Source organism: Salvelinus alpinus, chromosome 27 (genome assembly GCF_045679555.1).
Source record: "Salvelinus alpinus chromosome 27, SLU_Salpinus.1, whole genome shotgun sequence".
Lineage (NCBI taxonomy): Eukaryota > Metazoa > Chordata > Actinopteri > Salmoniformes > Salmonidae > Salvelinus > Salvelinus alpinus.
This window is the reverse complement of record NC_092112.1, coordinates 6150136-6164896: the sequence shown is the minus strand read 5'-3', so window position 1 is coordinate 6164896 and position 14761 is coordinate 6150136. Positions and strand designations below refer to the sequence as shown.

At 42.7% G+C, this 14761-nt stretch overlaps 1 protein-coding gene across 1 annotated transcript in view; it reads right to left on the bottom strand.

The window, feature by feature from the left end:
• LOC139555920 (runt-related transcription factor 2-like) overlaps positions 1-14761 on the bottom strand; it is a 114302-nt gene that overhangs the window by 59790 nt on the left and 39751 nt on the right. The gene's annotated exons all lie outside the window — the stretch shown is intronic.

Below are 14761 nucleotides of genomic sequence, written 5' to 3'. Positions count from 1 at the left end.
TCAGGGAAACACAATAAGACACAGTGATTAAATTGATAAGTTATGAACGGGGTGCTTCAAGGCCTTCGACCTGTCAGCCTGGTTTATATTTTATGGAACAAAGCTGCCTGGAGGATTCAGATCTGATTTAAGAGGTGCTGGATGAATCACGTGAATCAAACAGTCAGATGAATCACACAGTCAGATGAATCACACAGTCAGATGAATCAGACAGTCAGATGAATCAGACAGTCAGATGAATCAGACAGTCAGATGAATCACACAGTCAGATGAATCACAAAGTCAGATGAATCACACAGTCAGATGAATCAGACAGTCAGATGAATCAGACAGTCAGATGAATCAGACAGTCAGATGAATCACACAGTCAGATGAATCAGACAGTCACATGAATCAGACAGTCAGATGAATCACACAGTCAGATGAATCACACAGTCACATGAATCACACAGTCACATGAATCACACAGTCACATGAATCACACAGTCAGATGAATCACACAGTCAGATGAATCACAAAGTCAGATGAATCACAAAGTCAGATGAATCACACAGTCAGATGAATCACACAGTCAGATGAATCACACAGTCAGATGAATCACACTGTCAGATGAATCACACAGTCAGATGAATCACACAGTCAGATGAATCACACAGTCAGATGAATCACACAGTCAGACAGAGAGTCAGTCTGGTAAGGTGCGGTGGAACAGCCAATTAAAGGAACAAAAAACAGCTGGTAAAAGCAGCGAACGAATGGACTCTAGTTGAGGTTTATACTATGTGGAACAGCTATCATGTTGTTACTGTCTGTCAGTACAATGAAGAACCTCAGATGGCTGTCTGGGAGTGACCGAGAATAGAGAGAGGAGAGGAGGGAAGGAGAGGAGAGAAGGAGAAGAGGGAGGGAGGGGGGAGAAGGCAAGGAGAGAAGGAGAGGAGGGAGGGAGGGGGGAGAAGGCAAGAAGAGAAGGAGAGGAGGGAGGGAGGGGGGAGGAGGCAAGGAGAGAAGGAGAGGAGGGGGGAGAAAGGGGAGGAGGGAAGAAGAGGAGGGAGGGAGAGGGGGAGGAGGGAAGGGGGAGAGAGAGAGGGGGTGGGGGGGGAGAATGGAGGTGGGAGGGAGGGTTGAGAAGACAACGAGAGGAGGGAAGGAGAGCGGGGAGAGAGGGAGGGGGAGAGAGAGGGGGAGAAGGCAGAGCGTGGAGTAAGAGAGTAGAGGAAAGGAGAAAATGTCATTTTTTTAAGAGGAAAATAGCTGAGTGGGTGACAGCCAGACGCCGGACTACTACGAGGTCTAAAGTGGAGAGAGAGGTTGTGGTGGAGAGCTGCCAGCGTCTGTGTGGTCCAGGCGTTCCTGCCTCGAGAAAGCAATCCAGGGCAGGGAAGGGTACACACACACACCGACACACACACACACACCGACACACATCAAAACACGCACACACACACTGACACACACAACAACACACACACTGACAAACACACCCACACACACACACCGACACACACACACACACCAAAACACACACACACACACACACCAACACACACAGAAACACAAACACAAACAGTCGTGCTGTAAGTTTTAGTCATTAGCTGGACTGAGCCAGGCTCTCTCACTACCTACTCAGGGTAAAGCATGAATCTGTAGCTCGCAGAGATTCTTCAACCCTGACACCAGAGACGTGTTACACTCTGTCTCAGGCTCCTCCCTCTCCTTCCTCCTCTCTGATGGGTAGGTTTCGTGTTTTAAAGTCTTGGCATTACTTTATAATGGAACCTCATAAGACATTTGTCTGACTTCCTTCTCTCTCTGATCTTTGTCTCCCTCCTTGTCTCCCTCCTTGTCTCCCTCCTTGTCTCCCTCCTTGTCTCCCTCCTTGTCTCTCTCCTTGTCTCTCTCCTTGTCTCCCTCCTTGTCTCTCTCCTTGTCTCCCTCCTTGTCTCTCTCCTTGTCTCCCTCCTTGTCTCCCTCCTTGTCTCCCTCCTTCTCTCTCTCTGTCTCCGTCTCTCTCCTTCTCTCCCCTTCTCTCCCTCCTTGTCTCCCTCCTTGTCTCCCTCCTTCTCTCTCTCTGTCTCCCTCCTTGTCTCCCTCCTTCTCTCTCCTTCTCTCTCTCTGTTGCTCTATATTCTCCCCCTCTCACTCGTCTCTGCTGAGTGATTTTATTTGTCCGGCTCTTGTTGGATGTGTTGTAAAGACAGTTATGAAAACGGGTTCAGCAGACAATGTGTGTGTGTGTGTGTGTGTGTGTGTGTGTGTGTGTGTGTGTGTGTGTGTGTGTGTGTGTGTGTGTGTGTGTGTGTGTGTGTGTGTGTGTGTGTGTGTGTGTGTGTGTGTGTGTGTGTGTGTGTGTGTGTGTGTGTGTTTTAAGAGTGGACCACTGAACCACTAATATAGTCTCCAGTCTGCCAACACTGACACCAGACATGTAACACCCTGACCAGAACCAGACCAGTACCCCATTCTCAGACTAGAACAGAACCCCAGACCAGTACCCCATACTCAGACTAGACAGAACCCCAGACCCATACTCAGACCAGAACAGAACCCCAGACCCATACTCAGACTAGAACAGAACCCCAGAGCAGTACCCCATACTCAGACTAGAACAGACCCCAGACCCAGACTCAGACTAGAACAGAACCCCAGACCCATACTCAGACGAGAACAAAACCCCAGACTCAAACTAGAACAGAACCCCAGACTCAGACTAGAACAGAGCCCCAGACTCAGACTAGAACATAACCCCATACTCAGACTAGAACAGAACCCCAGACTCAAACTAGAACAGAACCCCAGACCCATACTCAGACTAGACCCAGACTCAGACTAGAACAGAACCCCAGTACCCCATACTCAGACTAGAACAGAACCCCAGACCCATACTCAGACTAGAACAGTACCTCAGACCCATACCAGAACTAGAATAGTACCTCAGACCCAGACCCATAATAAGACCAAAACTAGAATAGTACCTCAGACCCAGACCCATACTCAGACCAAAACTAGAATAGTACCTCAGACCCATAGCAGAACTAGAACAGAACCCCAGACCCAGACTAGAACTAGAGCCCCAGACTCAGACTAGAACATAACCCCATACTCAGAACTAGAACAGAACCCCAGACCCAGACTAGAACAGAACCCCAGAACTCAGACTAGAATCCGAGCCTCAGACTCAGAACTAGAACAGAACCCCAGCCTCAGACTCAGAACTAGAACAGAACCCCAGACCCATACTCAGAACTAGAATCCCAGAACTCAGACTAGAACAGAACCCCAGTACCCCATACTCAGACTAGAACTAGAACCCCAGAACTCCAGACTAGAACAGAACCCCAGAACTCAGACTAGAACAGAGCCCCAGACTCAGACTAGAACAGAACCCCAGACCCAGACTCAGACTCAGACTAGAACAGAACCCCAGTACCCCATACTCAGACTAGAACAGAACCCCAGACCCAGACTCAGACTAGAACAGAACCCCAGACCCAGACTCAGACCAGAACAGAACCCCAGACCCAGACTCAGACTAGAACAGAACCCCAGACCCATACTCAGACCAGAACAGAACCCGACTAGAACAGAACCCCAGACCCATACTCAGACTAGAACAGTACCTCAGACCCATACCAGAACTAGAATAGTACCTCAGACCCATACTCAGACCAAAACTAGAATAGAACCCCAGCCTCAGACCAGAACTAGAATAGAACCCCAGACCCAGACCCATACCAGAACTAGAATAGAACCCCAGACCCAGACCCATACCAGAACTAGAATAGAACCCCAGACCCAGACTCAGACCAGAACTAGAATAGAATCCCAGCCTCAGACCAGAACTAGAATAGAACCCCAGACTCATACCAGAACTAGAATAGAACCCCAGACTCATACCAGAACTAGAATAGAACCCCGGAATCATGCTCAGACCAGAACTAGAATAGAACCCCGGAATCATGCTCAGACCAGAACTAGAATAGTACCCCATACTCGTACCAGAACAAGAATAGAACACAGACTCAGACCAGAACTAGAATAGAACCCTACTTAAAATCAAATCACATTTTTATTGATCACATACACATATTTAGCAGATGTTATTGTGGCTGTAATGAAATGCTTGTGTTCCTAGCTCCAACAGTGCAGTAGAATCTAACTAAATGCTTGTGTTCCTAGCTCCAACAGTGCAGTAGTATCTAACTAAATGCTTGTGTTCCTAGCTCCAACAGTGCAGTAGTATCTAACTAAATGCTTGTGTTCCTAGCTCCAACAGTACAGTAGTATCTAACTAAATGCTTGTGTTCCTAGCTCCCACAGTGCAGTAGTATCTAACTAAATGCTTGTGTTCCTAGCTCCAACAGTGCAGTAGTATCTAACTAAATGCTTGTGTTCCTAGCTCCAACAGTGCAGTAGTATCTAACTAAATGCTTGTGTTCCTAGCTCCAACAGTGCAGTAGTATCTAACTAAATGCTTGTGTTCCTAGCTCCAACAGTGCAGTAGTATCTAACTAAATGCTTGTGTTCCTAGCTCCAACAGTGCAGTAGTATCTAACTAAATGCTTCTGTTCCTAGCTCCAACAGTGCAGTAATATCTAACTAAATGCTTGTGTTCCTAGCTCCAACAGTGCAGCAGTATCTAACTAAATGCTTGTGTTCCTAGCTCCAACAGTGCAGTAATATCTAACTAAATGCTTGTGTTCCTAGCTCCACAGTGCAGTAGTATCTAACTAAATGCTTGTGTTCCTAGCTCCAACAGTGCAGTAGTATCTAACTAAACGCTTGTGTTTCTAGCTCCAACAGTGCAGTAATATCTAACTAATTGCTTGTGTTCCTAGCTCCAACAGTGCAGTAGTATCTAACTAAATGCTTGTGTTCCTAGCTCCAACAGTGCAGCAGTATCTAACTAAATGCCTGTGTTCCTAGCTCCAACAGTGCAGCAGTATCTAACTAAATGCTTGTGTTCCTAGCTCCAACAGTGCAGCAGTATCTAACTAAATGCTTGTGTTCCTAGCTCCAACAGTGCAGTAGTATCTAACTAAATGCTTGTGTTTCTAGCTCCAACAGTGCAGTAGTATCTAACTAAATGCTTGTGTTCCTAGCTCCGACAGTGCAGTAGTATCTAACTAAATGCTTGTGTTCCTAGCTCCAACAGTGCAGTAGTATCTAACTAAATGCGTGTGTTCCTAGCTCCAACAGTGCAGTAGTATCTAACTTAATGCTTGTCTTCCTAGCTCCAACAGTGCAGTAGTATCTAACTTAATGCTTGTCTTCCTAGCTCCAACAGTGCAGTAGTATCTAACTAAAGGCTTGTGTTCCTAGCTCCAACAGTGCAGTAGTATCTAGCTAAATGCTTGTGTTCCTAGCTCCAACAGTGCAGTAGTATCTAACTAAATGCCTGTGTTCCTAGCTCCAACAGTGCAGCAGTATCTAACTAAATGCTTGTGTTCCTAGCTCCAACAGTGCAGCAGTATCTAACTAAATGCTTGTGTTCCTAGCTCCAACAGTGCAGTAGTATCTAACTAAATGCTTGTGTTTCTAGCTCCAACAGTGCAGTAGTATCTAACTAAATGCTTGTGTTCCTAGCTCCGACAGTGCAGTAGTATCTAACTAAATGCTTGTGTTCCTAGCTCCAACAGTGCAGTAGTATCTAACTAAATGCGTGTGTTCCTAGCTCCAACAGTGCAGTAGTATCTAACTTAATGCTTGTCTTCCTAGCTCCAACAGTGCAGTAGTATCTAACTTAATGCTTGTCTTCCTAGCTCCAACAGTGCAGTAGTATCTAACTAAAGGCTTGTGTTCCTAGCTCCAACAGTGCAGTAGTATCTAACTAAATGCTTGTGTTCCTAGCTCCAACAGTGCAGTAGTATCTAACTAAATGCTTGTGTTTCTAGCTCCAACAGTACAGTAGTATCTAACTAAATGCTTGTGTTCCTAGCTCCAACAGTGCAGTAGTATCTAACTAAATGCTTGTGTTCCTAGCTCCAACAGTGCAGTAGTATCTAACTAAATGCTTGTGTTCCTAGCTCCAACAGTGCAGTAGTATCTAACTAAATGCGTGTGTTCCTAGCTCCAACAGTGCAGTAGTATATAACTAAATGCTTGTTACTATTTCCGGCTGTATGTAATAACACTAAAAAAGTGTTCTGGGCTAATAATGTAAGAAATAACACACAAACAAACAAAATACTGCAAAGATGCTTCGGAGCTAGAAGCAGAGCTGCCATGTCTGCTGGCGGCATCTTCAACCACTTATATCAGACCAGAACTAGAACAGAACCAGACCAGATCAGAACCCCCAGACCCATACTCAGACCAGAACTAGAACAGAACCAGACCAGATCAGAACCCCCAGACCCATACTCAGGTCAGAACTAGAACAGAACCAGACCAGATCAGACCAGAACTAGATCAGAACCCCCAGACCCATACTCAGACCAGAACTAGAATTTAACCCCATACCCACACTTATACCAGACCAGAACTAGAACAGAACCAGACCAGATCAGAACCCCCAGACCCATACTGCCAAACATACCCTTGTAAAACTGACCATCCTACCAATCCTCGATTTCGGTGATGTCATTTACAAAATAGCCTCCAAAACCCTACTCAATAAATTGGATGCAGTCTATCACAGTGCCATCCGTTTTGTCACCAAAGCCCCATATACTACCCACCACTGCGACCTGTACACTCTCGTTGGCTGGCCCTCGCTTCATACTCATCGCACAGAACCCACTGGCTCCAGGTCATCTACAAGACCCTGCTAGGTAAAGTCCCCCACTTATACTCAGCTCGCTGGTCACCATAGCAGCACCTACCTGTAGCACGCGCTCCAGCAGGTATATCTCTCTGGTCACCCCCAAAACCAATTCTTCCTTTGGCCGCCTCTCCTTCCAGTTCTCTGCTGCCAATGACTGGAACGAACTACAAAAATCTCTGAAACTGGAAAATATATATATTTTGTTTGCCTTCACCTCCCTTATCTCACCTCACTTGCTCACATTGTATATAGACTTATTTTTCACTGTATTATTGACTGTATGTTTGTTTTACTCCATGTGTAACTCTGTGTTGTTGTTTGTGTCGAACTGCTTTGCTTTATCTTGGCCAGGTCGCAATTGTAAATGAGAACGTGTTCTCAATTTGCCTACCTGGTTAAAGAAAGGTGAAATAAAAAATAAAAACTAGAACAGAACCAGACCAGATCAGAACCCCCGACCCATACCAGACCAGAACAAGAACAGAACCAGACCAGACCAGAACCCCAGATCCACACCAACATGTTTACCACCAAGTCATCTACACCACAGTGTTTTCTCTCACCTTAGCTGGGTTACCCTGTTGTTGGCCACTATGTTTTCTCTCACCTCCTTATCGGCTCTGAACGGACAGCCTTGTTCTGGTGCTCTAAGTATACCTATCATTACTAGGTACTGGGTCCGTCAGCAGTATCTAACAGTGTGTGTGTGTCTGTCACACTGCTGACGGTCCCTACACACTCAGTACCTAGTGATAATACGTATACTTAGAGCACTAGAACGAGGCTGTCTGTTCAGAACTGCTAATGACAGCAAAACACACACACAGTGGCCAACCACAGGGTAACCTAGTGCAGTCATCTCATTAAGCACAGTGAGCACAGAGAGAGACACACACACCCAGTTAGCCTCTAGCTAATATCACAGTATCATACAACCAGTTAGCCTCTAGCTAATATCACAGTACCATACAACCAGTTAGCATCTAGCTAATAGCACAGTCCCATACAGCCAGTTAGCTTTTAGCTAATACCACAGTCTCATACAACCAGTTAGCCTCTAGCTAATATCACAGTATCATACAACCAGTTAGAATCTAGCTAATATCACAGTACCATACAACCAGTTAGCATCTAGCTAATATCACAGTCTCATACAACCAGTTAGCATCTAGCTAATATCACAGTCTCATACAACCAGTTAGCCTCTAGCTAATATCACAGTATCACACAACCAGTTAGCATCTAGCTAATATCACAGTCTCATACAACCAGTTAGCCTCTAGCTAATATCACAGTACCATACAACCAGTTAGCATCTAGCTAATATAACAGTACCATACAACCAGTTAGCATCTAGCTAATATCACAGTCTCATACAACCAGTTAGCCTCTAGCTAATATCACAGTATCATACAACCAGTTAGCATCTAGCTAATATCCCAGTCTCATACAACCAGTTAGCCTCTAGCTAATATCACAGTACCATACAACCAGTTAGCCTCTAGCTAATATCACAGTACCATACAACCAGTTAGCATCTAGCTAATATCACAGTACCATACAACCAGTTAGCATCTAGCTAATATCACAGTACCATACAACCAGTTAGCATCTAGCTAATATCACAGTCTCATACAACCAGTTAGCCTCTAGCTAATATCACAGTACCATACAACCAGTTAGCATCTAGCTAATATAACAGTACCATACAACCAGTTAGCATCTAGCTAATATCACAGTCTCATACAACCAGTTAGCCTCTAGCTAATATCACAGTCTCATACAACCAGTTAGCATCTAGCTAATATCACAGTACCATACAACCAGTTAGCATCTAGCTAATATCACAGTCTCATACAACCAGTTAGCCTCTAGCTAATATCACAGTATCATACAACCAGTTAGCATCTAGCTAATATCCCAGTCTCATACAACCAGTTAGCCTCTAGCTAATATCACAGTACCATACAACCAGTTAGCCTCTAGCTAATATCACATTACCATACAACCAGTTAGCATCTAGCTAATATCACAGTACCATACAACCAGTTAGCATCTAGCTAATATCACAGTACCATACAACCAGTTAGCCTCTAGCTAATATCACAGTACCATACAACCAGTTAGCCTCTAGCTAAAATCACAGTACCATACAGCCAGTTAGCCTCTAGCTAATATCACAGTACCATACAGTCAGTTAGCATCTAGCTAATATCACAGTCTCATACAACCAGTTAGCCTCTAGCTAATATCACAGTCTCATACAACCAGTTAGCCTCTAGCTAATATCACAGTCTCATACAACCAGTTAGCATCTAGCTAATATCACAGTACCATACAGCCAGTTAGCCTCTAGCTAATATCACAGTACCATACAGCCAGTTAGTACCACAGTACGATACACCCCAATTACACAGTGGCCCAACAAACCACTCACCATACAGACACAGACAGTTGCTACTGACCTCCAAACAAACCCAGTTAGACATTCACTACTACTACAGTGGTTCAAATAGCTAGCTACTGTAGTCCTCTACTGACAGTACAGACAGAGACCTCCCAGCTAGCACATTTGGTTCCTCGGAAGTTACGGGAACAAATGTTTTTGGTTTCACATTGGTTCTGGGAACAAAGCCATACGTTTCCTGACCTGTAAAAGTAAAAGTTTTTTAAACTTGAAATTTTGCCTGTTCTTGGTAAATAATTGTTTAACTGCAGGGAAGTTCTGAGAACGTTTTACTCTGGTTACAGGGACGTTCTGAGAACGTTTTACTCTGTTTCATGTAAAAAAATTATTGGACGGAAATGTTCTCTAAATGTTTCAATAGGTTTACTTACTTTTACTAATAGTCCTAGCTTATTTTGGGTAAAATGTAACTCCGAGTCAGACACATTGAAATTAATTTGCTTAGGTATTGCAAACACATTTATTTTTTATTGTGACAAGGCATCAATTTAAACCTATGCTCTTCTGTTTTCTGTCCATGGAATTAGTCCACTGCGCCACCAGGATGGGGATGCATACAAAGCTAAACATTTTAGTTTGTTCAAACAGACCCCATTTCAAAGGAAACAAACACTCACTAAGATCATAGCACTTAACCAGATAAAGGATAGAGAGTTTTGTTGATGCTGAGAACGAAATGTATATTTAAAAAAAAAAAACATTCTAAGAACGTTCTCTGAACGTTAATAAAGTTTCATTGTGGTTTTTATAGAGCTTATTGATTGTTAATGTGTACAATTATAATTTTTTTAGAACATTCCCAGAATATTGCCACTAACTGACATAAAAGAGAAGCATACATTCTCTAAACGTTCTGAGAACATCGCTTAAGTCACAACATTTTTGAGAACTTTCACAGAATGTAGTAACAATATGCCATTAAAAAGAACCGCTTGGGAACTTGTGTGAAATGTTCTGTGGAAGTACAGAAATTACCACAGCAGAACGTTGTTTCTTAACGTTCTCTGAACAATTTGAGAACATGACTTTAAATAGAACCATAGAACCATGAGGAAACCTGTAGGAAACGTTATGCTGAAATATTGAAATTCCCACAGAAGGATAATGTTTCCTAATGTTCTCTAAACTACTGGAGAACGTTCCCAATGTCAAACCAGCTGGAGAACGTTCCCAATGTCAAACCAGCTGGAGAACATTCCCAATGTCAAACCAGCTGGAGAACGTTCCCAATGTCAAACCAGCTGGAGAACGTTCCTAGAACATTACCATAATAGAAATGAAATGCAACATTTGAACTTTTAGGAAACATTCTGTTAATGTGATGATATATCAAGACAAAAAAACGGTTATGTTTTTGTCAAGTTCATTAAATGTGTTGAGGATGTTCCGAAGCCAAGCACCTATCCTGCTCCATCCCCAGAACGTTGTGGGAAGGTTGTATGATAACCATAGGACAACCACGCTCTCACCAAGCTCTAAGAAACATGTGATTCTCAGAACTTTATATTCTTTACATTCTGAAAAAATTCAAAAAAACCTGTTTTCACTTTGTCATTAATGAGGAAAACGTTTAATTGAATCAATTAGAATAAGGCTGTAACGGAATACAATGTGGGAAAAAAGGGTCTGGATCCTGTCCGAAGGCATTGTACATGCTAACTGGGCTAGGTCTGGGAGAAGGAACACATAAACTCAGAACCAGTGTTCTCTTCAACTTACACTCCTGTACAAGTCATGTGACTTCCTGTACAAGTCATGTGGGCTAGAGTTAGATGCACTATTGTAAAGTGGTTGTTCCACTGGATATCATAAGGTGAATGCACCAATTTGCTCTGGATAAGAGCGTCTGCTAAATGACTTAAATGTAAAATGTAAATGTGACTTCCTGTACAAGTCATGTGACTTCCTGTACAAGTCATGTGACTTCCTGTAGAAGTCCAAACACATCAACACATTAATAACAGGGCTCTTGAAGTCACACAGATACTCTCTTAACAATTCCCTATCTCACTCTTCCACTGAATGAAGGAGAGAGCATTTAACAACAGTAATACAAGTTGTAATCTTTGCTTGCTTACTGGGTAACTGTAAAACACTTAGTGCCAACGGGTTGATGTAAAGAAATGCTTTTTATGAAATACATTTGAATGATTTGATTGAATATTACAGAATGACAAAACAGAGGCAACGTGGAGAGGATGTTATCACGGGGGAAAAACAAGCATCAATCTACAGTAATGAAATAATGACAGCCCGTCCTAAATGTGTTCTCAATCTCTGAGATCGAAACACACAGTCATCGTCTGTTTTGCCTCTCAGTTACAAAATGTGTTTTTATAAGGCGGAGTCTGACTGTCCAATGTTAAGACGCGCCAGCGTTCTCGCCCTCTCTGGAAAACATTATATGTTGATTCAACTTACTATTTCCATAGCCTTTTGTCAAGCTTTATCAACTTTACATTTCAAGATATCCTAACTTGACTAATAAAAGATTGGTAAGTCGACTTAACTATTTGCCCGTATAACTTACAATTCCTAGTTCAATCAATTTCAACTTTTGTTATATGAACTTTAAACTTAAGAGTTTTCCCAGCTAAGACCACATTTACTTTGACTAATAAAAGAAAGTCAAGACAACTTAACAGTTTGACAGAATAATCTACTATTTATAGTGGAATAAATCTACTATTTATAGTGGAATAAATCTACTATTTATAGTGGAATAAATCTACTATTTATAGTGGAATAAATCTACTATTTATAGTGGAATAAATCTACTGTTTATAGTGGAATAAATCTACTATTTATAGTGGAATAAATCTACTATTTATAGTGGAATAAATCTACTATTTATAGTGGAATAAATCTACTTTTTATTGTGGAATAAATCTACTATTTATAGTGGAATAAATATACTATTTATAGTGGAATAAATCTACTTCTTATAGTGGAATAAATCTACTGTTTATAGTGGAATAAATCTACTGTTTATAGTGGAATAAATCTACTATTTATAGTGGAATAAATCTACTATTTATAGTGGAATAAATCTACTATTTATAGTGGAATAAATCTACTGTTTATAGTGGAATAAATCTACTATTTATAGTGGAATAAATCTACTATTTATAGTGGAATAAATCTACCATTTATAGTGGAATAAATCTACTATTTATAGTGGAATAAATCTACCGTTTATAGTGGAATAACTCTACTACTTATAGTGGAATAGATATACTATTTATAGTGGAATAAATCTACCATTTATAGTGGAATAAATCTACTATTTATAGTGGAATAAATCTACTGTTTATAGTGGAATAAATCTACTACTTATAGTGGAATAGATCTACTATTTATAGTGGAATAAAACTACTATTTATAGTGGAATAAATCCACTATTTATAGTGGAATAAATCTACTATTTATAGTGGAATAAATCTACTATTTATAGTGGAATAAATCTACTATTTATAGTTGGATAAATTTAGGTTTTAGTAGAGAACTCATTTTGAAATGACTTTATATTTCCCAATTAATCTAATTTACTATCAGGTAAAGTGTAATATTACATTTAAGTCATTTAGCAGACGCTCTTATCCAGAGCGACTTACAAATTGGAAAGTTCATACATATTCATCCTGGTCCCCCCGTGGGGAATGAACCCACAACCCTGGCGTTGCAAGCGCCATGCTCTACCAACTGAGCCACACGGGACCACATATATACAGTATTTACATTGATTTAACAACCCTAACCCAAACAATAACAGAATAGAGATTTCAGTAGGGAACATTATGCTCCCAACTGGCTCTTACTCATGTATAAGATGTTTTGCCAGTTTTAAAATGGGCAGTGCACTCGGTAATGTCAACCCACCAGCAGACAGACCACTTTCACTACAGCAGCATTCTCAGTGAAGTCAACTCAACTCAAAAAATAGTGTCAACTCAACAAATGTATAAAATGTATTTGACTTGATAAAACGAGTCACTCTGACTGAATCTCAAAATATTTTTTTTGGGGGGGGTGATCTTCAATCTGTAGATGCTCTAGATTGTCATACTATCAACACACTATCTGTTGATAAGCAACTGCTTGCTGAGGTTAAGGTTAAGGTTAGGTTTAGAAAAAAGGCTAAGGATTAGGGTTGGGTTTAGGGTTAGGTTTAGAATAAAGGGTTAAGGTTAGGGTTAGAGGTTGGGTTAGTAGATAGTTAGTTGACATTTACTGATAGTCTATAGTCTATCCAATTAAAGTGTTGCCTACTCCCCTCCCTCCCTCCCTATACGTCCCCTTACCTCCCTCCCTCCCTACACGTCCCCTTACCTCCCTCCCTTCCTCCCTATACGTCCCCTTACCTCCCTCCCTCCCTATACGTCCCCTTACCTCCCTCCCTATATGTCCCCTTACCTCCCTTCCTCCCTCCCTATACGTCCCCTTACCTCCCTCCCTCCCTATACGTCCCCTTACCTCCCTCCCTCCCTGTACGTCCCCTTACCTCCCTCCCTCCCTCCCTATACGTCCCCTTACCTCCCTCCCTATACGTCCCCTTACCTCTCTACCTCCCTCCCTCCCTCCCTCCCTATATGTCCCTTTACCTCCCTCCCTCCTCTACCTCCCTCCCTCCCTATACGTCCCCTTACCTCCCTCCCTTCCTCCCTCCCTATACGTCCCCTTACCTCCCTCCCTCCCTATACGTCCCCTTACCTCCCTCCCTCCCTCCCTCCCTATACGTCCCCTTACCTCCCTCCCTATACGTCCCCTTACCTCCCTCCCTCCCTATACGTCCCCTTACCTCTCTACCTCCCTCCCTCCCTCCCTATATGTCCCCTTACCTCCTTCCCTCCTCTACCTCCCTCCCTCCCTATACGTCCCCTTACCTCCCTCCCTCCTCCATCTCTCCGTAGCCCAGTGTGTGAAGGGCCCCTTAATAACGACTTACTAAGACTGGGCGATGGAGCGAGGAAGGGAGGGGAAGAGGGGAAAGTTTTTTTGTGATGTGATAGTGTTCATTGAGACGCCAGAGTTGAGAATAATGTTTTTATGAATAGAGAGGAGAGCGAGGGAGGAAAACAAGGGAGGAGAGAACAGCTGCCTGCCAGACCAGTTGGCACTAGATGGAAATAGTCAAGTTTTTTTCCCCTCTTCAGTTGTTTTTATAAGCACCATTAAACCGAGCTAAGTCTACCACTCTGCTACCCCGTATACCTCTACACACACACACGCACGCACACACACACACACACACACACACACACACACACACACACACACACACACACACACACACACACACACACACACACACACACACACACACACACACACTCACGCACGCACGCACACACACACAAACACACCGTTTTAGAATTATTTCGAAATTCAGTCCAACACTTGATGAGGTGTGTGTGTACGTGTGTGTGTGTGTGTGTGTGTGTGTGTGTGTGTGTGTGTGTGTGTGTGTGTGTGTGTGTGTGTGTGTGTGTGTGTGTGTGTGTGTGCGTGCGTGCGTGTGTGTCTGTGTC